A 25,505-nucleotide genomic window follows, 5' to 3' on the forward strand; every position below is an offset into this window, starting at 1 on the left:
ATCGATGCTAAAACCAATTTGAAAGCAAATCATAGTTCATATTATTAGGAAACTCAGGGTAGAAGGACAGGGAGCATAAACATTAAATTTTTCTTGTTAATTCTAATACTTTGAACTCCTGGAACATAAAATAGGAGTGGCTCAAAACCCAAAAGCCATGATAATCTTGTAGTTGATGGCAGGCCAATCTCATTCAAAACAAGTCCTGTAAGTAGTGTTTCCAAGCAAAGTGGTCTTGGTCTTAAATCTATGATTAACAGAAATATGCATAAAAAAAGTTAAACTCGTATTGAAGGTGAATTTACCAGTGTATGTTGAGGACAGCTCAGCTTCATACAGACCATAAAAATTAGTAGATCAGTCACCCAGTTCATCATTCTGAATAGAAGACAGAATCTGACCAAAACCAAAAGCATATCTGTTAATGAAATGTCAAAACAAAACAGTCTGAAAAGAAACACAAGAATTTGAAAGGCATAACAAGTCATTAAATTAGTTTTAAAAACATTATTTTTGTTGTAAAAATTTACTTTTTTCCCATCTTTTAGTCCTTTGTGAAAATTTTAGATAGCAAAAATCAAAAAGACATAGAAATTGGACAAATCACAGAAATGTTAGAAGTTTGCCCCAGAATTTCTATATATATCATTGGTGATTTGTTTGACTATTACAGTGTATAATGCAATATACAATATTGACGACCGTTATATACAACTAATAGCTGAGCACTATCACTTGGTTATATCTAGGATTTAAGTATGTTGGGTTGACCATAGAATCTGGTAAGAAATGTACTTCTGTGAAAGTATGTGTCAGATACCTGTGCTGCACTGTAACTGTTCCACCTCTTTCTTGCTCTTGACTCTGATGAGAAACTCCTATCACACATATCAAAAATTCTTTTTCAAATTTCTTGATATTATCTAAAAAAAGGCTACAGCTCTGAGAAGTCTCTTTATAAATAAGTGCTGCTTGTTTCCCAAGCCATGGCCATTTCATTAAATCCAGCTCCTCCATTTCAGTATATTTCTGAGCAATGGAAGAACTTCCACTGCCACAACTGTCATCCAATGTGTATTTGCCTGAATTTAATGTACTTTAAAGCAAGGTAGGACTCCAAGTAATACAAACTCTAGGAATGGGTATATAAAATATGCTAGAGTGGATTAACAGTAAAATAATAATAGTGAAAAGTACATTAATAATGAAAATAAAATACAAGAATCACTTGTCTGTGTATGACACTCTAAAAACAGATCATGAAAACCTGTTGAATAAGTGCAATTCACCAGTAGGGACAAAATTCCAGGATACTAAAACTCAGTTCACTTTTCTCTGATCATAGTAGTGAAATTTCCTGTTTATTTCAGTGACAACTCTCTGTATTCAATTGTCTCTGCATTGAATAATTTTTGCATGCATGCTGCTCATATTTTCAGAATGTTTTGGGGGAAAAAAGAGCAGACATTACAGACAATTACTTGCAACATGTAAATAATTTCAATATTCTTTTCAGACCAAATCTGCCAGACAGATGGCCTTGGAGAAGTATTGTTGACTAAAAATCAGATGCTCAAATGACACAGAAAGCAAAGCAAACAAATTACAATTGTCAAAAAGGGACTCAGGGGCATTTCATATACCAACAACCACAAGGTTAAGAATGAAACAGCAAGTGCATACAAGCAATATTGATGTGCAAGGATTCCAGTTTTTTTGTGTTTAGTCTATTTTAATTTTTAACCATGATTTCCATCAAGAACAAAATTGAAAACTGGAAATCATTCCAATTCATATTTAGGTCATCATTATGTCTAGACTTCACAAACAAAGATTTGGGAAGGGTACTGCCCATGCTTGTTGCAAGCGTGCTGGTGGCTAAAAAGGCCAATGCAGGATAGGCAGGTCCGGTCGCAAAAGCCACAGCGGAACGTCTCCTTTGGCAATATTGGCGAGGCACAGTTCTTTCTACATTGTCTTTTCTCCTCAAGACTAACTCTGCATGCGTTCTCAAAGGAAGCTACAGCATCGTGAATGGTGTCTCCATGAATCGCGACTGAAGGTCAGAGTGGACCATTGATGGTAGTCAATATAGCCAAATCTGAGGTATTGTTTCAGGAAGTCCGTGTATCTCCGCTTCAGGGCTACTCTCTTACCGCAGCTGGTGGCAAATTCACTATAGAGCACAATCTTCGGGAGGCAGTGGTCCTCCATCCTGGAGACGTAGACTGCCCAGCGCAGCTGTGTTCTCATCAGCTTGGCCTCAACACTGGTGACTCCCTGCCTGTTCAAGAACAGATACATTGGTCATATAATTAGTCCAGTAGATATCTAGGATTGTATCTAGTGCTGATGGAAGCATTCAAGGAATTGCAGATGGTGGCAGTAGATGACCCATGATTCAGACCCATATAAAAGAGTAGACAGTACAATGGTTCTGTAGACACTGATATTTGTATTCAGGTATTTATTGCACCAGACTCTTTTATGGAGTTTTCTGAAGGCTCTGTATGCCTTTGCTAGCCTGTTGTCTATCTCTTTGTCAGTCTTACTGTCCAAGGAAAGGATGCTTCACTTCCCAGAGAGGTGAACTGCTGGACTGACTTAAGCTCTGATTCTCCTATAGTGGTGTGGGAATGATGGAAGACTTCCTGAGGTGCAGGGTAGCAGAGAATTTCTGTCTTCTTCAAGCTGACTTCCAGCCCAAAAAGCTCAGCAGCCTCTGCAAAGCAGGATGTTAAGCACTGCAGAGCTGCTTCTGTGTGAGCAATGAGAGTGGCATTGTCAGTAAAAAGCAGCTCGCGGATAAGGTGATTTAGGGTCTTAGTGTGGACCTTTAGTCACCTGAGGTTGATCAGGCTTCCATTGGTATGATATTGGATGTAAATGTGATTTTCTTCAAGGTCTGCTGTGGCTCTTTAGAGCATCATGCTGAAGAAGATTGTGAATAGAGTTGGTGCAAGAACACAACCTTGTTGCACACCATTGTTTATTGGAAAGGACTCAGAGAATGCATCAACATATCTGACTTGTCCACACTGATCCTCATGTAGCAGGATGATAATTTTGAGGAATTCTCAGGACCGAGATGGGAAATGACTGTCTGAATAATGCAGACAGTCACAGGGATCGTGAACACTCCCAAAAGCCCTTATTTCCGGTTGGGGTGGAGATTTAAGGATTTGGATAAGGGTGGGGTTTGGAGGTGATTGGACAGTACATCTGAGGGCAGGATCAGGCTTAGGTACTGGGAGGAACCACATGGGGACATCCTGGACAGGGAGAAACTACGGGGTTGCAAGCAGGGGGTGGGTGGGACTCCGGAAAAAAAACCTCAGGGGAAAAAAAACAGAGAGTGGGGAGGAACATGGGGGGTGTGAGTTCTGGGTGTTAAGCCAGACAAGGAACTTGGGGGGACATTCTAGATGTTCCAAGATCTGCCACAGGCCTTTTCTGCTCCCAGTGTCGAAAGCTTTGGTGAGGTCAATGAAAGTTACTTAATGTCCTTTGTTCTGTTCCCTACACTTCTCTTGCAGTTGTGTGAGAACAAATACCATGTCTGTGGTGTTCCTATTGGCTCTGAAACCACACTGGCTTTCAGGTAGAAGTTCTTCTGTGAATGCAGGTTCAGAAGTATTCTTGCAAGGATTTTACCAGCAATGAAGAGCAAAGTAATACCTCGGTAATTTGAGCAGACTGATTTTTCTCCTTTCTTCTTTTACAGGGTGATGATGACTGCATCACGGAGATCTGGTGGTAGTTCCCCTTGTTCCCAACAACACAAAACAAGCTTGTGAAATTTAGCGTGGAGTGCTTGACCTTCTTGCTTCCAGATTTCGGATGGAATCCTATCAACCCCAGCTGTCTTGCCAGTTTTCACCTGCAATATGGCCTTAAGTGTCTCTCCCATAGTAGGGGCAATACCTAATTAGGTTTTCACCTGTTGCTGTGCTTCATCTACTAGGGCCTGGCAAGCCTGGACAGTGACAGCAAATACCTCAGGACGTAGGTTTGGTTAGAGTATCCTTCTCTTAGATGGATAGCCTTACAGGCTGCCTGGGTTTGGAGTTAAGAGTGGTCCCTCTCCTAGGATGGTTGCCAGGGGGCAACTTTGCCTGATCCTTCAGCTGAGACCCGTCTGACATGGGAGACCCTACCAGAGGCACATACCACCACCAGCATAGCTTACAACCTCATGAGGGCAAGCAAGCTTCTCCCCTGCTACAAAGGGGGTGTCCGTGAAGAAGTATTTAGGTACTATTTTCTGAAATGCTCCAATGCTGCAGCCAGAGTTCTACGACTGCTTTATACTACTGCAAGCACTGTAACCTTTAGCTCTTGCAGGGTGAAATAAAAATCCCAGGCAACCCCTGCAAAAAAACCAAACCAACCAACAACCAAACAAAAAACCCCCACAACTTCCAACCACCACCCTCCAAAAATATCCCCAAACTACCCAAACAAACAAAATCAAACTAAAACAAACAAACAAAAAAATCCCTCCACACAGACAAACACTAATAGGAAGTTATAAAATTAAGGAAAATTAAGGAAAATGAATCCATAATTATTGATGACACTTAGCTGATGAGTGCTTTGAAGTCTCACTGCATTACTTAAGGGAAGTAGTGCTCAGGGAAAGATTAAGATTTAGGGAGCTGCCCTCCAGAGCTGCTGCAGATTTGTAACGTGAGGCTACATACTCTAAGCTTCTTTCGTGATCCCTTCCACACAGGGTGAAGTGCAATAAAAGTAGAGCTAGTGGAATTTGTAGGCAAGTTTCTTAGCCCTAGCAGTGTGTCGGGTCTTCTGGCTCTTAATAGAACAGGAGGTGCATAAGCAGTACCCTGTATTCAGATGACACTCAGAACAGGCAACTCACTTTTGGGAGCCAGGTCACCAGGAGAATGGCATAATAAATAAAAAAGGCTGAAGCAAAGAAAGCCACAACATTTCAGGAAATTTCAAGCAGATAAGGAGACATCTGTCTTTGAAGAACCTGTGTAGGTTCTTCCCATGCTTACATGCTCAGAGTTCCTCATGCATTTTTGACCCAGGGAGCTGGCAGCATGTACTCAGTCAGCTTCAGTATTTCCAGGCCATGCCAGGTCTTCCTCCTTGAATCTAAAATGTTAAAAGCAACTTTAAGAGAGGGGTATAGAAATATCACAGCCATTACTAATCAGACGAGTCCTTCAAACCAATGCTATTCCTGACAGCTGTTGAATATGAAATGAGGCTAGACACAGACATGACTGAGAGGCTGAAGCCTTGCCTTTCTAAATAGTGCCTGGAGGAAGAAAGTTTCTGACCACTGAAGTAGTCAACCAGTACCTGAGAAGCCATTCATTAAAATGGAATGTTCTATTAATGTCTCTCCTTGTCTCAAGCTTACCATATAAATCAAATTACAAACCCTGGGACCTTTAAGAAGATGAGTAGAGCAATTTGATCCAGAAAAATAGAAAGCTGTAAGAATTACTTGAAAAAATAAAGTAAATAAACAAACCCTGAAATATAACAATAATCAGCACTTAACTGACATACCCAAAGTACACAAGGGTTCAACAAGGAAGTTTTAATAAATTGTTATTAAACATATCTAGAAGCAGACTGTTCTTAGATGATACTGGGCATTTCTTTGAGAGGAAAAATATTCTTGAGAAATCTGTAGCAGGAAAATATTAATAAGTGACAAAAATAAATCTGCTCTGAACTCTAAAAGTAAAGACTGCTCACAGCTACTGCATGAAACTTTTATGTTCTTCTCAATAGCTATATTTGTTTTCTTTGGCAGACGCTCATAGATGAGGTGCGTTACTGTCCTGTAGTGCAAGAGTAGAAGATATTTATCCCAACATTTGTGGCCAAAAGCTACATTAAATATGGCTAATTACTTTCATTCAGGAAAAACAAAAAGAATAACAAAAACAAAATTAAAAAAAAAAAGAAAAGAAAGAAAAAAGAAAATATGGCAAGCCAGCTTTTTACAGAACAATGGAGTTCTTGTGCCTACAGGCTACATGGAGGATAAATTGCAGCAGAGTGAGAAAACTAGACTTTAAAAAGTACATTTATTTTCTTAAAACACCTGACAGTTACATGCAATCCATTTACTTTCCTAAAATTCTAGTTGATGACAGCCTTGAAATGGTTAGTATTTTTTAGTGCCATAGATATACCTGGTTAATGCTATCATTAACAAGACCATTAATGTGTTTATAACTTAAATAGCATTGGTTGTTGATGGAATGGTATTTTATGCAGCTGGACAAAACCTTGTAGCAAGCATGAAGGACTTCAGACTGCATAAATAATATTCAGTAGATGTTCTGTAAACTGCATTTCTTTTTTACTTCATTTTGTGTGACTTTGTCCTCCAGGCAGCTGCCATAGCTCTGAGCTTCTACACTGAGAGCAAACCTGTTCTCCTGAATAGGACTACCTGATTGCACTCAAGGTTGTTTCATCAGCATCTTTCATCACATATCTGAGGTGGGGCTATATATGTTCTATCTCAACACTGAAACAATGAGATTTGCCTGAATATCAAATCAATCATTTCCTTGAATTAGTTTGTTTAAACATCAACACTTGTGCGTCATCTTTTTCAGTTTGCTTGGGTTATACACATCTTTTGGATGTGAAAGATTGTTCTGGAAATCAGCCAAAAATTGTCTCATTCATGAGAATGCAGACTTTTTGTTTGTTTGTTTGTTTGTTTGTTTGTTGGGGGAGGGGGAGTGTTGTTTTGGGGGTTTTTTTGCCTTTCTGGTAGACCAATTCTAACACAAATATTCTGAAATACATTTGAAGTAACAAGGACTATATTTATCAAAACTTGGAGCTTTAACACTATAGATTAAGTGGAGGTAAAGGTGAAGGGGCCTGTTGGTTTTTTTTTCATATCTGGACTAGGAACTGAAAGAAAACCTGTGTAGCACTGAGAAGAAAGAAAGAAGTTTTGTAATTTTGGGACTACTGAGACAATGTCTACAGTGAACGTAAGTAGATGGAGTAGCAGCCTGTCAGATAAATGCATGCAAAAAATGATACTATAAGGTCATTAAGAGCTGTCTAGGTCTAACACCTGCTATCGATTTAGAAAAAAAACCCCAATTAAGATCAAGTAAAAACATATTAACTCTTTCCTAGACAGCAAGTAAAATTACTCTCCTACAGTCCTTCCAAACACATTTAATGCTGATGTAAACAAGGCTCTAAGACAAACGCCTCTTTCCAAAGGGCTAGGATGTTTTCCAAATATTTATCCAAAACACATACATGAAAGTGTATTGCATATTTCTAAGTATATATATATATAATATACATGTTTTGAAGATGAGCTACATATACATTCCCTGGCAGGCTTTGTTTGCTGCTCCTCAGCTATCAGCAGGTGACTCAGAGGGGAGTTGGAGGCGGGGCTTGCTCGTTAGCAGGAGAGTGAGAAGGCTTTAAAAACATCTCTAGGGAGCGCAAGCGACCTGGAGCGCGGCGACCTGGAGCGGGCAAACAGGGGCGTGGCACGTCAGTGAGGGCGTGGCATGGCAGTTTGCACGGCAGTTCGAACAGGCAGGGCAGAAGCCTAGGTATTTCTGCAGCTTTTTTTTTTTCTCCTCTGTTTGTTTCTTTGTCTCTTTCTACCTTTCCCCATAGCTTAAGGCAGTCATGCCCAAAAAAATGAAAGCTGTTGCTCCTGTTACCAGTAGAGGGGTGTCAATACAGACAGAACCCTCTAAAAAGGATGCAGCCACTCTGGCCTCTGGCTGCATAGACCGTCTGAGCCTGGACCTACTACCAGAGGACAGTATGAGAAGCGCCTGCATACGATGTGAGCAGGTGAACGATTTGCTGGGTCTGGTGGCAGAGCTAAAGGAAGAGGTCGATAGGCTCAGAAACATAAGGGAGAGTGAAAGGGAAATTGACTGGTGGAGTCACACCCTTTCCACTCCTAAGGAAGCCCAGCAGGAGGTGGTGAAGCCCAGCCCCTCCTGCCATCAGGCAGACAGAACAAACCATAGGGATGGGGATGAATGGAAACAGGTGCCTGGTCGTAGAGGCAAAAACACCCCCTCTCGACCCCTTTCACCTGCCAGGGTGCCCTTAACAAACAGGTATATGGCCCTGGACTCAGACAGTCTGTTGGAGGACAGTCAGGAGGAGGATCTATCTACAAGATATTCTGGTTACCCCCAGCCTACCGGACGGGTTACGACTACAGGTAAGAGGAAAAAGAGAAGGGTTGTTGTAATCGGTGACTCCCTTCTGAGGGGAACTGAGGGCCCTATATGTCGGCCAGACGCGTCCCACAGGGAAGTTTGCTGCCTTCCTGGGGCCAGGGTGAGGGAGATTACCAAAAGACTTCCTAAACTTATCCAACCCTCAGACTATTACCCACTGTTGGTTGTCCAGGTTGGAAGTAATGACATTAATAAAAGGAGTACCAGAGTAATTAAAAAAGATTTCAAGGCACTGACCCGATCTCTTCAGGGGACAGGAGCACAGGTAGTAATTGCCTCAGTTCCTGTGCTAGCTGGGATGAATGAGGAGAGGTTTAGGAAAGCCCAGCTTACCAATAGGTGGCTTAGGGGATGGTGCTATCGTCAAAATTTTGGGTTTTTTGATCATGGGGCAAACTCCGTGTTGCCCAGTCTTGTCAAAGCAGATGGGCTTCATTTATCTAGGAAGGGCAAAAGAACTGTAACCCATAAGTTGGCAGGGTTGGTTAGGAGGGCTTTAAACTAGGTTTGAAGGGGGAAGGGATGGCAACTGGGCTCTCCAGAGATAGGCCTAAGGGCATAGAGCCTGAGTTGAGAATGAAACCAATGGCCCAGCTGAAGTGCATGTACACCAATGCACACAGTATGGGAAACAAACAAGAGGAGCTGGAAGCCATAGTGCAGCAGGAAAACTATGACATAGTTGCTGTCACAGAAACGTGGTGGGATGAATCACATGACTGGAGTGCTGCTATGGGGGGCTACAAGCTCTTCAGAAAAGACAGGCAGGGAAGGAGAGGTGGAGGGGTGGCTTTATATGTTAGACAGTCTCTTGACGCTGTTGAAGTTGAGGTCAGCAGTGACAAGGTTGAGTGCCTGTGGGCCAGAATCAGGGGCAAGGCCAACAAGGCTGACACCCTTGTGGGTGTCTGTTACAGACCACCCAACCAGGATGATGAAGGAGATGAATTGTTCTACAAGCACCTGGCAGATGTCTCAAAATCTCCAGCCCTTGTTCTTGTGGGTGACTTTAACCTGCCAGATATCTGCTGGGAGCTTCATACTGCAGAGAAGAGGCAGTCAAGGAGGTTCCTGGAGTGTGTAGAGAACAATTTCCTTCATCAACTGGTAAATGAGCCTACCAGGGGGAAGGCCCTGCTAGACCTACTGTTTACAAACAGAGAGGGGCTGGTAGATGATGTAGTGGTTGGAGGCCGCCTGGGGCATAGTGACCATGAAATAATAGAATTTTCAGTCCTCAGGGATGTAAGGAGAGCCACCATTAAAACATCTACCTTGGACTTCCGAAAAGCAGATTTTGGCTTATTCAAAGAACTGATTCAGAGCATACCCTGGGAAACAACCCTTAAAGACAAGGAGGTCCAGGAGGGATGGACATGTTTTAAGAGGAAGATTTTGAATGCACAGCAACAGGCTGTCCCAGTGTGCCGAAAGGCCAGCCGGAGGGGAAGACGGCCAGCTTGGTTAAATAGGGAGATTCTGCAAGAAATCAAGGATAAAAAGAAAGTTTACAGACTATGGAAAAAAGGGCTGGCTACTTACGAAGAATTTACAGATAGAGCTAGGTCATGCAGGAAAAAAATTAGGGAAAGAAAAGTGGAATTTGAAGTAAATTTGGCTATTTCAGTTAGGGATAACAAAAAGTCCTTTTATAAATACATTAATAACAAAAGGAGGGGCAAGGAAAACCTCCATTCTCTGTTGGACTTAGAGGGAAATATAGTTAAGGAAGATGAGGAGAAGGCTGAGGTACTTAACACCTACTTTACCTCAGTTTTCACCAGTAAGACAGGTGGCCCTCAAGACAACTGGCCTCTGGAGCTGGTGGACAGGGAGAGGGAGCTGAATACCCCTCCTGTATTCCAGGAGGAAATAGTGACCGACTTACTGAGCCAGCTGGATCCTAACAAGTCTATGGGACCAGATGGGATCCATCCCAGGGTGATGAAGGAGCTGGCAGAAGAGCTTGCCAAACTGCTCTCCATCATCTTCCAACAGTCCTGGCTCTCTGGGGAGGTCCCAGATGACTGGAGGTTGGCGAATGTCACCCCAATCCACAAAAAGGGCTGCAAGCAGGACCCTGGCAACTACAGGCCTGTCAGCCGGACCTCCGTGCCTGGCAGGGTTATGGAGCAGTTCATCCTGAGTGCAATCACACAGCACCTTCAGGGTGGACAAGGGATTAGACCCAGCCAGCATAGGTTTAGGAGGGGCAGATCCTGTCTGACCAACCTGATCTCTTTCTACGATCAGGTGACCCACCTGGTGGCTGAGGGGAAGGCTGTCGATGTGGTCTATCTGGACTTCAGCAAGGCCTTTGATACTGTCTCCCATAATATACTCCTGAAAAAGCTGGTAGCCCATGGCTTGGACAAGTGTACCCCTTCCTGGATTAAGAGCTGGCTGGAGGGTCAGGCCCAGAGAGTGCTGGTGAACGGAGCTGCATCCAGCTGGCCGCCAGTCACCAGTGGTGTTCTCCAGGGGTCTGTATTGGGTCCAGTCCTGTTTAACATCTTTATTGATGATTTAGATGAGGGGATTGAGTCCATCATCAGCAAATTTTCTGATGACACAAAGTTGGGAGGGAGTGTCGACCTGCTGGAAGGCAGGAGGGCTCTGCAGAGGAATCTGGATAGACTTGAGAGATGGGCTGATTCCAATGGGAGGAAGTTCAATAAGGCCAAGTGCAGGTCCTGCACTTTGGCCACAACAACCCCCTGCAGCACTACAGGCTTGGCACAGAGTGGCTGGAGAGCAGCCAGGCAGAAAGGGACCTTGGAGTACTAATTGACAGGAAGCTCAACATGAGTCAACAGTGTGCCCAGGTGGCCAAGAAGGCCAATGGGATCCTGTCCTGTATCAAAAATAGCGTGACCAGCAGGACCAGGGAAGTGATCCTTCCCCTGTACTCTGCGTTGGTGAGGCCACACCTTGAGTACTGTGTTCAGTTCTGGGCCCCTCAGTTCAGAAAGGATATTGAGGTGCTGGAGCGGGTCCAGAGAAGAGCAACAAGGCTGGTGAAGGGACTGGAGCACAAGTCCTATGGGGAGAGGCTGAGGGAGCTGGGGTTGTTTAGCCTGGAGAAGAGGAGGCTCAGAGGTGACCTCATCACTGTCTATAACTACCTGAAGGGAAGTTCTAGCCAGGTGGGGGCTGGTCTCTTCTCCCAGGCACTCAGCAATAGGACAAGTGGGCACGGGCTTAAGCTCTTCCAGGGGAAATTTAAGTTGAATATCAGAAAAAAATTCTTTCCAGAGAGAGTAATCAGGCATTGGAATGGGCTGCCCGGAGAGGTGGTGGATTCACCATCCCTAGAGATTTTTAAACACAGATTGGACGTGGCGCTGGGTGCCATGATCTGGTAAATGGACTAGAGTTCGACCAAGGGTTGGACTCGATGATCTTGGAGGTCTTTTCCAACCCAATCGATTCTATGATTCTATGATATATGGCCTTTTCTTAAAACCACAGGAAGACACATAGGTCACCGATTTAAACTTGCATAAGAAAACTGTTTACCCTACTGTCTAAGCAACCTAGCCAAGTTAAAAATCTGAATCCAATATGAAAGCCAAATATCAAACAGAATATATCATTAGCTCAAGAAGCATTCTATCTGTTCAACCAAGTTAAAAACTCTTCAAAATTGACACAAAAATATATTAATATATTTGTTAGACAGAAAATATCCATTACACAGATCATATCATATAAACCCTTATACAGCCACAAAGGTCCCAGTCTGAATAGCTAAATTAAAACAGAGATGTAAATATGCTGAAACCTGTTCCAGTTAGTCAGATTTGGACAGATGAATTCAGATGCAAACAGTTTTCATATCACTTACAAGGAAAACTTAGACAATTATATTTCAAATTGCTTTAAAATATATATGCTGAGAGTAAAATATCAACACTTCCACACCCTTTGCTTACTATTCTTATAAATATTTTTGAAGCCATCTGTGTTAGTTCAGCAGGTGGGACCAGTTTATTACTGTGTGAGTGTGATCAAAGCTGTGTATTCTACACCATCTATATAATTTCCCATGAACTGTTAACAATGGACCATTTGCAGCAGCTGCCCAGGGCATACCCGACCCCTCAGGGTGAAAGCTGGGTGTTATAGGAGCCTGTGAGATAGGAGCTGTGATAAGGCCCCTCCAGGGAGTTAACACCTTTACACCCAACCTGAGGGGTCTTGTCTGCTAATGGGCCATTAACAATTCTAAAAATACCCCATGACTCAAATCGTTAGATCACCCATTGTAGAACTCCCTGCCCTGAAGACCTCTTGTACCACTCATCAGATCCAGAAGAGGACCAGAACCCCGACAGGAGGAGACCACCACTCTCAACCAGACTGTGACTGTCATCTGCATCAACGGGTTTTTCCCTTCCTTTTACCTTGGACTCAGAGGAACCACGGGGATCTCAGCACAGGGGCTAATAAACACTGTTCTGTTTGTGCCCCAGAGTGCTAGGTTATATTTCTGGGGTTTGTGGGTTAAAACCAATTTCTCTTTGTGTCATTGTATTTATTGTAATAATTTTATTAGATTGTAACTCTGACTTATAATCTCTCTTAAGTTCGGTTCATTTCTCCTGCCGGTTTACCTTTAAACCAGCACACCATCTCAGATACAATCAGGACATCAAAAGGACAATTGGGTTCTATATTGAAAATAATAATGAACAAAGTCTTCCTCTCAACCTCTAAAACCCTTAATTTACGCTTCATATCTTTTAAAAGTCTGGTCTTCTCAGGTCAAGTGATTTTTTTTTCTTTCTTTTTTTTCCTTTTTTTTTCTTTTTTTTTTTTTTCAGAGTAACTGTATAATCCTACATATAGATGGAATGCTGTAGCCACTAGACTGTAGGATAGATTTCAGGTACCTACTCCTTCTGAGATATTTTCTCTTGTGTCTGAGAAACTTTGCAATTAATGTGTCCTGGAAAATAGTGTATTTCAGACTAGTTACTGCTTACTGGTATTTCAACTAGCTCTGTTAATGATGGCATCATAATGAAAAACACCCTTGGATCAAACACAAGTATGAAAGCTTTATGAACATCTCACTTGGTTTTATTACCAAAATATTTTCTATTCAAAGAAGAAAAATAAAAATAAACCACCATTATCTCCTGAAAGCATCTTAGACTCTACTAGAAGGCAAAAAACTGACAAAAAAAGAAAAGGTTCTCAGTAATAATCTTCATTCCACCTTTGCCATGCATGCGGCTTCTGAACACCAAAGTCAATTAAATTTATCCCTGTTATTCCAATACTCAATTAGCATGCCAGCTGTGTTATGCACAAATTGCCTGGAATTTTCCTTCTGCACCATTTACCATTGTTTAAAAGTCTTATGCTGCCACTTCTGTCTAGTTACTGAGACTCTCACCTCTTTTTATGTTGTCAGTCATTTATGTTGTTAGTCTTTCCTAAACAGAAAAATCCTTAATAAATACAAGCAATAATTGTCATTGCTGCACAGCCACATAACATATGAATATGTGTGTAGTTACAAAACTCAGTAATTTCCTAAAAATTTGAGTACACATAAACCTGTACGCATTTACAAAACAAATTAAAATGGATGCAGAAATGTTCGATCAGCACAACCATTCAATTTTTACAAGTGCTCGCAGTTGGTGCATTTTACTATTAAGTTACCTACAATTGTGTGTGTCAAATTTCCAAGTGGTCACAATATTTACCTCTGAAGTAGGTTTCAGAGACATTATGGGGTAGCTACTATTATAGCTGTCAAAGGTATGAAAAGCAAATGAAACAGAAAGGCAAAGCGATATTTCCTTAGATGCTATTATTTCTCCTTCTCCAGGGCCACCTCCTTGTCACGGGGGAGAAGCTTGCATGCCCTCATGAGGTTGAGAGCTATGCTGAAGGTGGTTTGTGCCTCTGGTAGGGTCTCCCATGCCAGACAGGTCTCAGCTGAAGGGTCAGACAAAGTGTGTCCAATGGGCAGGATGGGCTCGCTAGCCATCTGGCAACCATCCTAGGAGAAGGACAACTCCAACCACAAACCTGGGCAGATGGAGCTCGCTTAGCCCTGTAAGGCCATCCATCTAAGAGAAGGATACTCTAAACAAACCTACATCCTGAGGTATTTGCTGTCATCATCCAAGCTCGCTAGGCCGTGGCAGATGAACCTTAGGAGTAAAGGGTGGGGCCAGTTCTGTGCACGCTGTGCCTCACCTAAAAAATCCATTGCGCAGGCTCGAAGGGTTCACCCACATTGCAAAGCCCTGTAGCGACAGGTGAGGGTCGAAAACGGCAGGTGATAGGAAGCAGCTGGAAGCCGCAGACCCAACCCTGCATGCAGGCGGTTCAGGATATTGGTCATTTGAGACTTGACCCCGGAGATGACAGTCTCTTGAGGCAGCATCCTGAACGACCAAGCAGCCTTTTCTAAGGACAGCATTGCTTGCTCCACACAGAGAGGGGCCTAGCAAAGGTGGCCTAAACAAAGCTTATCTCCACACCCGTTTGGATAACCGCGGCCAACCGGCATCTTCCATGCAGTCTAACAAGAACAAAGAGATTTCAAAGGCATACACCTGCCTGCAAAGGTGTGCTCAAACTAACACTTGCATGTTGGAACATCAGAACCATGCTTGATACTGGTGATAGTGGACGTCCTGAGTGTCGTTCTGCTCTAATAGCCCAGAACTGTCACAGTTCAACATCGACGTTGCTGCTCTCAGTGAAGTTTGTCTTCATGAGGAAGGCAGCCTTAAAGAACATGGTGCTGGCTACACACTCTACTGGTTAGGCAAACCCAAAAACCAAAAGACACCTTTCAGAAGTTGGCTTCATGATTAAAAATACCATTGCCTCCAAACTTGAAAATTTGCTGACAGGTCATTCCGACCGCATTATGTCCTTACACCTCCCTCTAGACAATAAGCAACATGTTGGGTTTTTTAGTGCATATGCCCCAATTCTCCAAGCTGCCCCAGCGGAAAAAGACAAATTCTACACCAACCTGCCCTGCCTCACCCAAAAGGTTCCTGCAGATGATAAGATCATAATCCTTGATGACTTCAACGCCAGAGTAGGTAAGAATTCTGAAGCCTGGAAAGGAGTTCTGGGCAAGCATGGCGTTGGAAACTGCAACGACAATGGACACCTCCTGCTAGAGTTTTGTGCAGAACAGCAGCTCACTATCACCAACACTGTCTTTCAACAGAAAGACAGCCTGAAGACAACCTGGATGCATCCTCATTCCAAGCACTGGCACCTCATTGACTATATCTTAGTACAACAGAGAAATGTCAGTGATGTCCGTCATACCCAAGTGATGCCGAGTGCAGAATGTCAAACAGACCATCGCCTTGTGCGCTGCAAACTTAACCTCCACTTCAAGCCCAAACCTAAGAGAGGCAGCATTCCAAGGAGGAGGCTCCAAGTCAGCAATCTTCAAACAGCCACAGTGAGAGACAGCTTCCAGGGAAACCTTGAAACTAGACTTAAAGATAATCCCATAGATCCCTCTCCTGAAGCGCTTTGGCAACATATTAAACGTTGCATCCTGCAGTCCTCTGAAGAGTCCCTAGGGTTCTCCTCCAAGAAAAACAAAGACTGGTTTGATGAGAACAATCAAGAGATCCAGGAACTGCTGAAGAAGAAGAGAATTGCTCACCAAGCACACCTTGCTCAGCCATCTTGCCATATAAAAAAAGCCGCCTTTCGTCTTGCATGCAGCAAGCTTCAACAGAAACTTCGAGACATCCAGAACAAATGGTGGATCAACCTAGCAGAAAAGACACAACTATGCACAGATTTGGGTGGCCAAAGAGGATCCTGTGAGGCCCTGAAAGCAGCGTACAGACCCACACACCAGGTTCAAAGCTTCCTACTCAGTGCAGATGGTCAAATACTTCTAACAGATAAAACCTCCATCCTGAACCGATGGTCTGACCATTTTCAGACTCTCTTCAGTGCCAACCGTGTAGTCCAAGGCTCAGCAATTCAGCAGATTACACAGCAACCAGTGAAAAATGAAGGATGCAGCCCCTACTATGGGAGAGACACTGAAGGCCATACAACAGGTGAAAACTGGCAAGACAGCTGGGGTTGATGGAATTCCACCTGATATCTGGAAGCAAGAAGGTCAAGCATTCCATGCCAAATTCCACGAGCTTGTTGTTCATTGCTGGGAACAAGGGGAACTACCGTCAGATCTCTGTGACGCAGTCATCATCACCCTGTACAAGATGAAAGAAGAAAAATCAGACTTCTCAAATTACCAAGGTATTACTTTGCTCTCCATTGCTGGTAAAATCCTTGCAAGAATACTTCTGAACAGATTAGTACCTGCTTTCACAGAAGAACTTCTACCTGAAAGCCAGTGTAGTTTCAGAGTCAATAGGAGCACCACAGACATGGTATTTGTTCTCAGACAACTGCAAGAGAAGTGTAGGGAACAGAACAAAGGTCTCTGTATAACCTTCGTTGACCTCACCAAAGCTTTCGACACTGTGAGCAGAAAAGGCCTGTGGCAGATCTTGGAACATTTAGGATGTTCCCCCGAGTTCCTCAAAATGATCATCCTGCTACATGAGGATCAGCGTGGACAAGTCAGATATGGTGATGCACTCTCTTGAGTCTTTTCCAATAACCAGTGGTGTGCAACAAGGTTGCATTCTTGAACCAACTCTATTCACAATCTTCTTCATCATGATGCTCCAAAGAGCCACGGCAGACCTCGGTGAAGAAAACCGTATCTACATCTGATATTGTACTGATGGAAGCCTATTCAAACTAAGGTGACTAAAGGCCCAGACCAAGACCCTAAATCACCTTGTCTGTGAACTACTTTTTGCTGATGATGCCACCCTCATTGCTCACACAGAAGCAGCTCTGCAGTGCTTAACATCCTGCTTTGCAGAGGCTGCTGAGCTTTTTGGGCTGGAAGTCAGCCTGAAGAAGACAGAAGTGCTCTACCAACCTGCACCTCAGGAAGTCTTCCATCATCCTCACATCATCATAGGCAATTCAGAGCTTAAGTCAGTCCAGCAGTTCACCTATCTGGGAAGTATCATTTCCTCAGACGGTAAGATTGACAAAGAGATAGACAACAGGCTAGCAAAGGCATACGGAGCCTTCAGAAAACTCCATAAAAGAGTCTGGTGCAATAAACACCTGAATAAAAATACAAAGGTTAGTGTCTACAGAGCCATTGTACTGTCTACTCTTTATATGGGTCTGAATCATGGGTCATCTATCGCCACCACCTGTGGCTTCTTGAATGTTTCCATCAGTGCTGCCTCCGTTCAATCCTAAATATCCACTGGTCTGATTATGTGACCAATGTGTCCATTCTTGAACAGGCAGGGGTCACCAATATCAAGGCCATGCTGATGAGAACGCAGCTCCGCTGGGCAGGGCACGTCTCCAGGATGGAGGATCACCGCCTCCTGAAGATTGTGCTCTATGGTGAACTCACCACCAGCTGCCGTAAGAGAGGAGCCCGGAAGAAGAGATACAAGGACTCCCTGAAACAATACCTCAGCCTTGGCCATATTGACTGCCATCAGTGATCCACTCTGGCCTCCAATCGGGATTCATGGAAACACACCATTCACGATGCTGCTGCTTCCTTTGAGAATGCACACAGAGTCAGTCTTGAGGAAAAAAGACAACACAGAAAGGACCGTTCCTCACCAATATCTCCTAAAGAGACGTTCCTCTGTGCCTTTTGTGATCGGACTTGCCTATCCCATATCCGCCTTTTTAGACACCAGCACGCTTGCAGCAAGCGTGGGTAGTGCCCTTCCCAAATCTTTGTGAAGCCTAGCCATGATGATGATGATGATAATAATAAAATAGTATTCTCACAGAATATAACATTCTCATGGAAAATAAATATATTTGAAATAGATATGAGTTCCAAAACTGAAAGTTTTCAAGACAATTACTGAAGAATTTAAAAGCTAAATATTTAAACATTTTTTAACTTTGGTAGAACAGAGCCTTTTGGTTTGTTTTTAATATCTAGGCATAGTTTGTACAAAGCTGACTTCAGTTTTCAAGCCATTTCAATTCTAATGAAGCAAGAGAAAGAGATTTTCAAAACAATACTTTCAGTTATATAAAGGCATCTACTACTCTTTCAAATTTTTTAGTCAAAGTAGCTTCAATGAAGCACAACTTAAAGTACATGAGAATGTCTAAGTTCTTGGATGGGTCAAGTAACCTTTTTCTACTACTGAGTTTGATGGCTAATATTTTATAAATCATGCAGCATGGGGTATAAGGTGGAAAGTTCTTTGTGTGCCCATAAGAGTGGTAATCACAGAAGGGTTTCTGGCATGGTCTTTTCACCACTTTTTTCAGACAAGCAAATTATGCAGATCATGCCTGCTTTAGAAATGTTGCCTTCCTACAGCCCACAGCCATCCAGAATTGGTGACAGAACACCAGTTTTGTCCTACAGTTACTTGGTCTGCACTTACACTGGAATTATTTGTGCCATGTGTTGTTATTTCTATTTTAGTAAAGGTAAATAATGAATTGGATAATAAAGTTCTTGGAAGGGCTTAATTGCAAGTGGCTCAGCAGGTGTCAAATAACAGAAGCTCTTCAACAAGAAGAACATGGAGCTGGATTTTAGAAGAAGAGATCTGAGCCATCAGCTGAAAACAAAAAAAATTTAAAACTGATTTAGGAAACTGTGCAACAAACTTTTTTTTTCCTTTTCTTTAGCAATATTCAATAGTATAATCTTACTCAAAAAGATAATATTCTTAGATACCTGTCTTGGTTTCATTCTGGCCTCCCAGCCCTGAGCTGCCTCCCCTTCTCTCCCCATTCCTCAAAGCAGGGAAAAGGAAAAATGGAAAAAAAATACTTGAAAGAAACTGAGTTAAGTCAGGATATATATATGTATATTTCTAAACATTCAGAATTATATGTATACAATCTGCACCCACAGTAGGAAAAGGGAAAAGGAAGGGACAAGGGAAGGGGAAAACAGGGGCAACAATAAGACAAAACAAAAGCAATGGGTACCAAAACACCCCTACCCACCCACCAAGTAAACCAGTACAATTCAATCCCACCCAGCACTCTGAGAAGAAAGGTAGCCCCTTCTTTCATGCCCTCTCATTCACATCTTTTCTCTGATCTTCTGCATGGCTCCGATAAAGGGGCTGAGAGCAGCAAAAACTTCTTGTTCCCAATCCTCGTCAGAAACTCAATGTCTTGGGTTGAGCTGGCAAACTGCCAACTGCCCAAGTACAGAGCTAAAACTTCTTTCCCTATCGTAGAAAAGGGAGGAAAGAAAAAAAACTCTCAAACTAGGTTTATGCTGAAATTAACTATATGTATTTATACAGAAAAGAGAAAATTAAGAGAAAACTACAATATAACACATACTTACATGAGTTAGAAATAACAAGAAATAACTTCCCATTCTTCAGTAAGCACAAATTCTACTATTTTAACTACAAATTATTTTATAGAACTCAAACTTTAGAGGGACAGATTCAAGCAGAGAGAAAAACTAAGAACAAACATTTTACTTCCTATCTCCCTGTCTCATATCCTCCCTTGTCCCATGGGAGGGGAAAGAATGGGTGAGAAATACCTGGAAGACAAGCCCCTCCCTAGATACATCTGGTTACCAGGGAAAGTCTGGATCAAACTATCACAATACCTTATTAACAAAAAGAAAAAAGGCAGCGAGAAAAACAAACAAACAAAAAAAAAAAACAAAACAAGTAACTACATAAAAGTGCAGCAATCTATTAGTCCATAATATTTGGACAGAATATTCCAATATTATATGTAGAATATAGAATATATACTATTACATTTTTTGCATAAGTTATGTTTGCATCTCTTTCTACACTTTTCCTTCAACCAGCAAGAAATGTAAACATTTCTCTAGTTTAAATGTTTGTTCCAACTCAAAGGAGAAAAAGTCAAATGTTTGCAAGTTTGAAACATCTGTAAGGTAGAACACAATCAGAATCATAATTTTCTCCTTTGCTTTTTGGTTGTTTTTTTTTAAAGATTATAGGCAAAAATTCACTCTAGATAATTAGAAAGGTAGAAGAGAAAAGAAACTAACTCTAAATATATTTCTAATTTTGGATAGAATTGATTTTTCAATTTCTTCTAGCCAAAATACTTGTACTCCCTCTCTGGTATAAACAGGACTCATGCTGTCCTAAATCAAGTCTGTGACAAGTAAATAGGACCTTGATATTCCCAGTCCAAAACCAATACAAAAGGTCTTACAGAAATATTATCCATCTTGTAGACCTCATCTAGATTTAATGGAATTCTAGACTTAATGGAATCTGTATTGAATACTAGTTTAAAATCTGAAGAAAAAATACACACCACCACTCCATACTTAGGACCTGATTATGAGCATTACTTTTTACTGTCTTCCCTCTTTCAGTGCCTTCATGGACCAAACATTTTGTGGCCTTCGTCTCTGTGAAATAATCTCTTGAAAAAGCAGACTGAGTTCATCAGCACAAGCCAGCTTTTGCCCTGGAAAGTAATAGCCATTGCAAAGCTTGGCATGATATGTCAGCTTGGGCACAGAACAAAACTAGTGTTCCTATGTGTCTTCCAAAATGAAACCTGCACACCTCTGGCTGACTCAAAGTTTGGAAGTTATTAGATTCCAGTGGACTCAGGTCTAGCTCAGTTGGTTAAAACTTGGTTGTAATAATGCCAAAGTCATGGGTTCAATCCCCAATGTGGGCCATTGATTTAACAGTTGGACTCGATGATCCTTGTAGGTCCCTTCCAACTCAGAATAGTCTGTGATTCCATAATACCTTGGTACCGCAAGGTGCTTATAGTCAAATTTATCCTTTCAAGTTATTGTCTGATGGAAGTCTCATTAAGATCTCCATTGGTTTCTATGGGAAAAAAGTAAATTAATAAATTTCTTCCATGAAATTGATTTTGAACACAGAGTCACAGTCCTCCTGTCAGAGATCGTCCTATTGTGTTTTCAGATATTTAAAGGCAGAGTGGCTGTGCTGGTTTAAAGGTAAACCAGCAGGAGAAATGAGCCCAACTCAAGACAGATTACAAATCAGAATTACATTTTACTAAAAAGAGCATAATAAATACAATAATCCACAAAAGCAGATGCATAACCCAGCGCACTGGGACAAGAACACAATGTTGTTTATGGTCCCTGTGCTAAGCACCATGTGGTCCTCACTGAGTGCAAAGTACAAGGAAAGGAAAGCCTGTTGGTCAGGATGATGATTGTAGTCTTATTGAGAGTGGCGGTCAGTCCTTTTGAAGCTCTGGTCCCCCTCTGAAACTGATGACTGGTACTAGAGTTTCCAAAACAAAAAGACTATATATGCTCAGGTTCAGATGGAATGCCCAATACCTTCCTCAGGACAGGGAGTTTCACAATGGGTGATTTAAGTCTGTGAGTCATGGGAAATTTTTGGAATCTTTGATAGTCTAGGTCATTCTACCTGCCTATAATGCCAGTCCTTTATGGCCCATTAGCAGGGATGACCCCTCAGGTTGTGTGTGAAAGTGCTTATGCCTCCCCAGATGGGAGTTGTCACAGCTGTCCTTGCTGTGAAGAAAAACTCCCCTGCCTCATAGGGTTCTTTAACACCCAGCTTGTAGCCTGAGATGTCAGGTGTGCCCTGGGCAGTTGCTGCAAATAATCCATTATTAACAGTCCATCAGAAATGATATAGAGGGTGTAGAATAAACAGTTTTGGTTATACCCAGATAGAGTAGTCCTAGAGGGAAAAAATCTCCAAAAATTACCTCCTGGAAAACAGGCTACACAGGTATGACTGAGAGGACCCAGTAATTGGATAAAGAACTTTTTTTGTTTTTAAAACACATCAACTTTCCATTCAAGGACTTTCCATTAGTCAGGAGAGGCTGGTGCTGGGGAAGTTGACAGGCATGACTTTTGAGATGTAACAGATGGAACTAAGATCTCTACCATTTTGAAAAGCTGTGAAATACTGCCCAGAGTGGTTTTGATGTGTAGAATATATGCTTTAGGACAATTACAAAAAAGCAAGTATCCTTTATATACAAACCTGCAAAAAACCAAAATCCTTCAAGATAAGGACTAGTTTGACCTCGAGGTAATTTGCATAAAAAAGGACTATGACAGGCTTCCCAGTTCTCCTGTTTGAAACTCTGGGTAAAGAGCAATTTTATCTTGAAGTCATTTAATTTTGTGTCTTGGGTTTAGCTGGCAAAATGCCAACTGTTCAAGACAGAGTGAAAAGGGAAGAAGGGGGAGAGGGAAAAAAACCTCTAAACCAGGTTTATGCTGAAACTAACTAAATGTATTTATATAGAAAAGAGAAAATTAAGAGAAAACTACAATATAACACACACACGTTTTTATAAATATATATATATATGTATATATATATATATATATGAAGCAAGAAATAACCTCCCACTCCCCAGTAATATAAAGTCTTTTACCCTAGATCTATAAGTGCTCTAAAAGACACCTAGCAAGAAACAGAAAGAGTAACAACAAAATGTTTCTACTTCCCTGAAACTCAACAAAAGGCAAGTAGCGCCAAGAGGAGCAGGGGTCTAGCAACAGTAGAAGAGCCGCAGCAGTTCTTCTTCTACTTCAGCCATGAAGGAACTGACTAAGTCACTCCCACACACTGAATTTTACACCTTTTGAGATGATGTCATATGGTATGGAATACAATATTATTGCCTAGAAGAAGTCAGCTGTTAGCTAGCTCAGCCCAGCCCAAGTCAGCTGACAATTTCAGGTCTAGTCTGAACTTTAAAACCTAAATTTAGGCCCACCCAGCTAAACCCATAACTTTATGTCATAAATAAGTAAAGGATTAGAATTAAAATATTATGGTTTAATATAACTGATGAATAAAAAATTGTAATTACAATTACAAGACAGTCATAGTGCATGAAGTCAACCAGCCTGCAGTACAATCAAAACAATATTGAAAGGAGCAATTACAGAACAGTGAAATTTTGACTCAATAAAACTTGAGTTAATTTTTTGTAGATCTCTTGACTGATGGCACACGGCCAAGTGTTTCTTAAAATTTGAGACATGACTGCATGCTGAGACCTGATGTAAGCAACATGGTGCAGTTAATAAACACTAAATAATGTGTTCTCTTTTAAATAAAATGTAAAAATGTCTTACTCTTTTTTTTTTCATTAATTAATGAAAACATTTCAATCATTGCTGCCTACTGCAAGCAACACTGGGATTTCCATAATTTTGTCTTTGCCATTCCTAGAATCAGGGACAAGGTAATATAAATTTTTATCCTGGGACTATTAACATACATAGGAAAAACATAAATATGTTTTGTTCTTGTTACTGTTCTATGGACAGAGATGAATGCGTTTTTCACTGGCTTTGCTGCTGTTGCCAAGCAGAGATGAATATTATCTTATCTTTTTTGTTTTGCTTAACACAATTCTGCCCCAAGATGAAGCCAAGGCCAAGGGCAGACAAATAATTCATATGGAAAAGAAAGATAAGTAAATATTCACCATAGCTATATTTGTTCCTGCACAGAAAGGCTAGTGAAAATCATGTGAAGAAAGCAAGTGCGTTTACATCTATTGATTCTCTCTTTAACACAGCATTCTTAGCAGGCATACTGGAACCATTTTCCACTATCTGGAAACATCCTGTAAAGCATTCCTGCTCTCTACTGAGTTAGTGCCACTGCCCTTTACTCACAAAGAGTGCTTAAAAGACTGGGTACGTTATGACAGACACAAAAACTTCATTATATTATTGAGAAAAAAGGAAAACTGTTAATATTGTTTTCTAAGGAATGTTATATCTTTCTCAATGAGCTTAGTAGTGGAAAAGTTCACATTAGGAGTTTGATGCTGCAGCCTTTATTCATCCAAATTACTTAAATGGAATTATTTTTTGAGAGAAAAATTGCTTTTAACTGGACTTGAAGATAAAATTCTTATCAACTCCTTGATATGAATTGATAGAGATTTCAAACTATTCATTACATGAACAACAAAGTTCAAGTACAGAACTGCCTCTGCATGTTCTGGGTTCACAGCATTTTGATGTGGAGTTTTGTTCTAGTTTGTGAGTGAAGAGAACATTTATAAGGACTTAAAATGTAGTCAAATTTTATCTCAGGATTTAATTATATCACTATTGGTCCAAACTCTGCCATATCCCTGGGCAGACTACAGTGAAAAAAAAGTCTATGTATATGTATATGTTTCTGTGTGTGCGTGTGTGCATATGTGCATTTCTTGATTTGTTCATTTGTGTTGCATTCCCCTGTCACTGGGCCCTTTGGTTTCACAGAACAGATTCCAGAACTGCTCAAATGTGACTTGGAACAAGCTTCCTAAGGAAATGGAACAAGCTCTCAAGGAAAGTGATCATGGCAGCAAGTCTGCCAGATTTTAAGAAGTATTTGGACAACTCTCTCAGGCACACAGTGTGATTCTTGGGGTTGTCCTGTGCAAAGGCAGAAGCTGGAATTTGATGATCTTTATGGGTCTCTTTCAGTTCAGGACATTCTACAACTTGAGCTCTCTTTGTTATGACTTTGCTTTGAGATGTGGAACATCCCTTATTCCATGTTGTCTGTGTAAGCCACCTCTGCTAGACTGCTCTGATCACTGCTCTGATTTACTCTGCTTTTAGGTCTTTTTCTGTTCTGTACTAAGGATTATGTTACTGTGGTTTTAAATCAGATTTTATAAATGTTCAGAAGAGTCTGGACAGTGTGCTAAGACTTAGAATTCATACTTAATAACTTAATAAAGAATATGTCTTTAAAAGGTACTTGATTTGAAATTATATTCATTGTGACTGCAAAACTAGCCAATTGAAAATAGTTTATAGAACTTCTATACATCTTCAATAACAGTAGGGTTAAAATAACACCTTAAAAGCAAATAACTTCTTTAATATCCTGAATAACATATACATAGGAAGTAAAGAAAACAAAGTTGTTATAAGGCTTTATTTTCAAACATATTTTTAAAATATGCTTTGTTCACCCAGTTACTTGAATTCTTTACACCTCAATGTTTAAAGCTCTGCTTTGAAAATGGTAAGTATTGCTCAAATAAAGAAATGAATAAATAAATAAAATGTATCTGCTGGTATTTATAGTCATGTTATGGCAATCGCTACTGGCAGCTTAAATGTCATTTATGCAGTTTATACATATAAGATTTTAATAGTTCTAGAAAAAAGGAACAAATTAAAAATGGAATTTT

Source organism: Pithys albifrons, chromosome 5 (genome assembly GCF_047495875.1).
Source record: "Pithys albifrons albifrons isolate INPA30051 chromosome 5, PitAlb_v1, whole genome shotgun sequence".
Taxonomy (NCBI): Eukaryota; Metazoa; Chordata; class Aves; order Passeriformes; family Thamnophilidae; genus Pithys; species Pithys albifrons.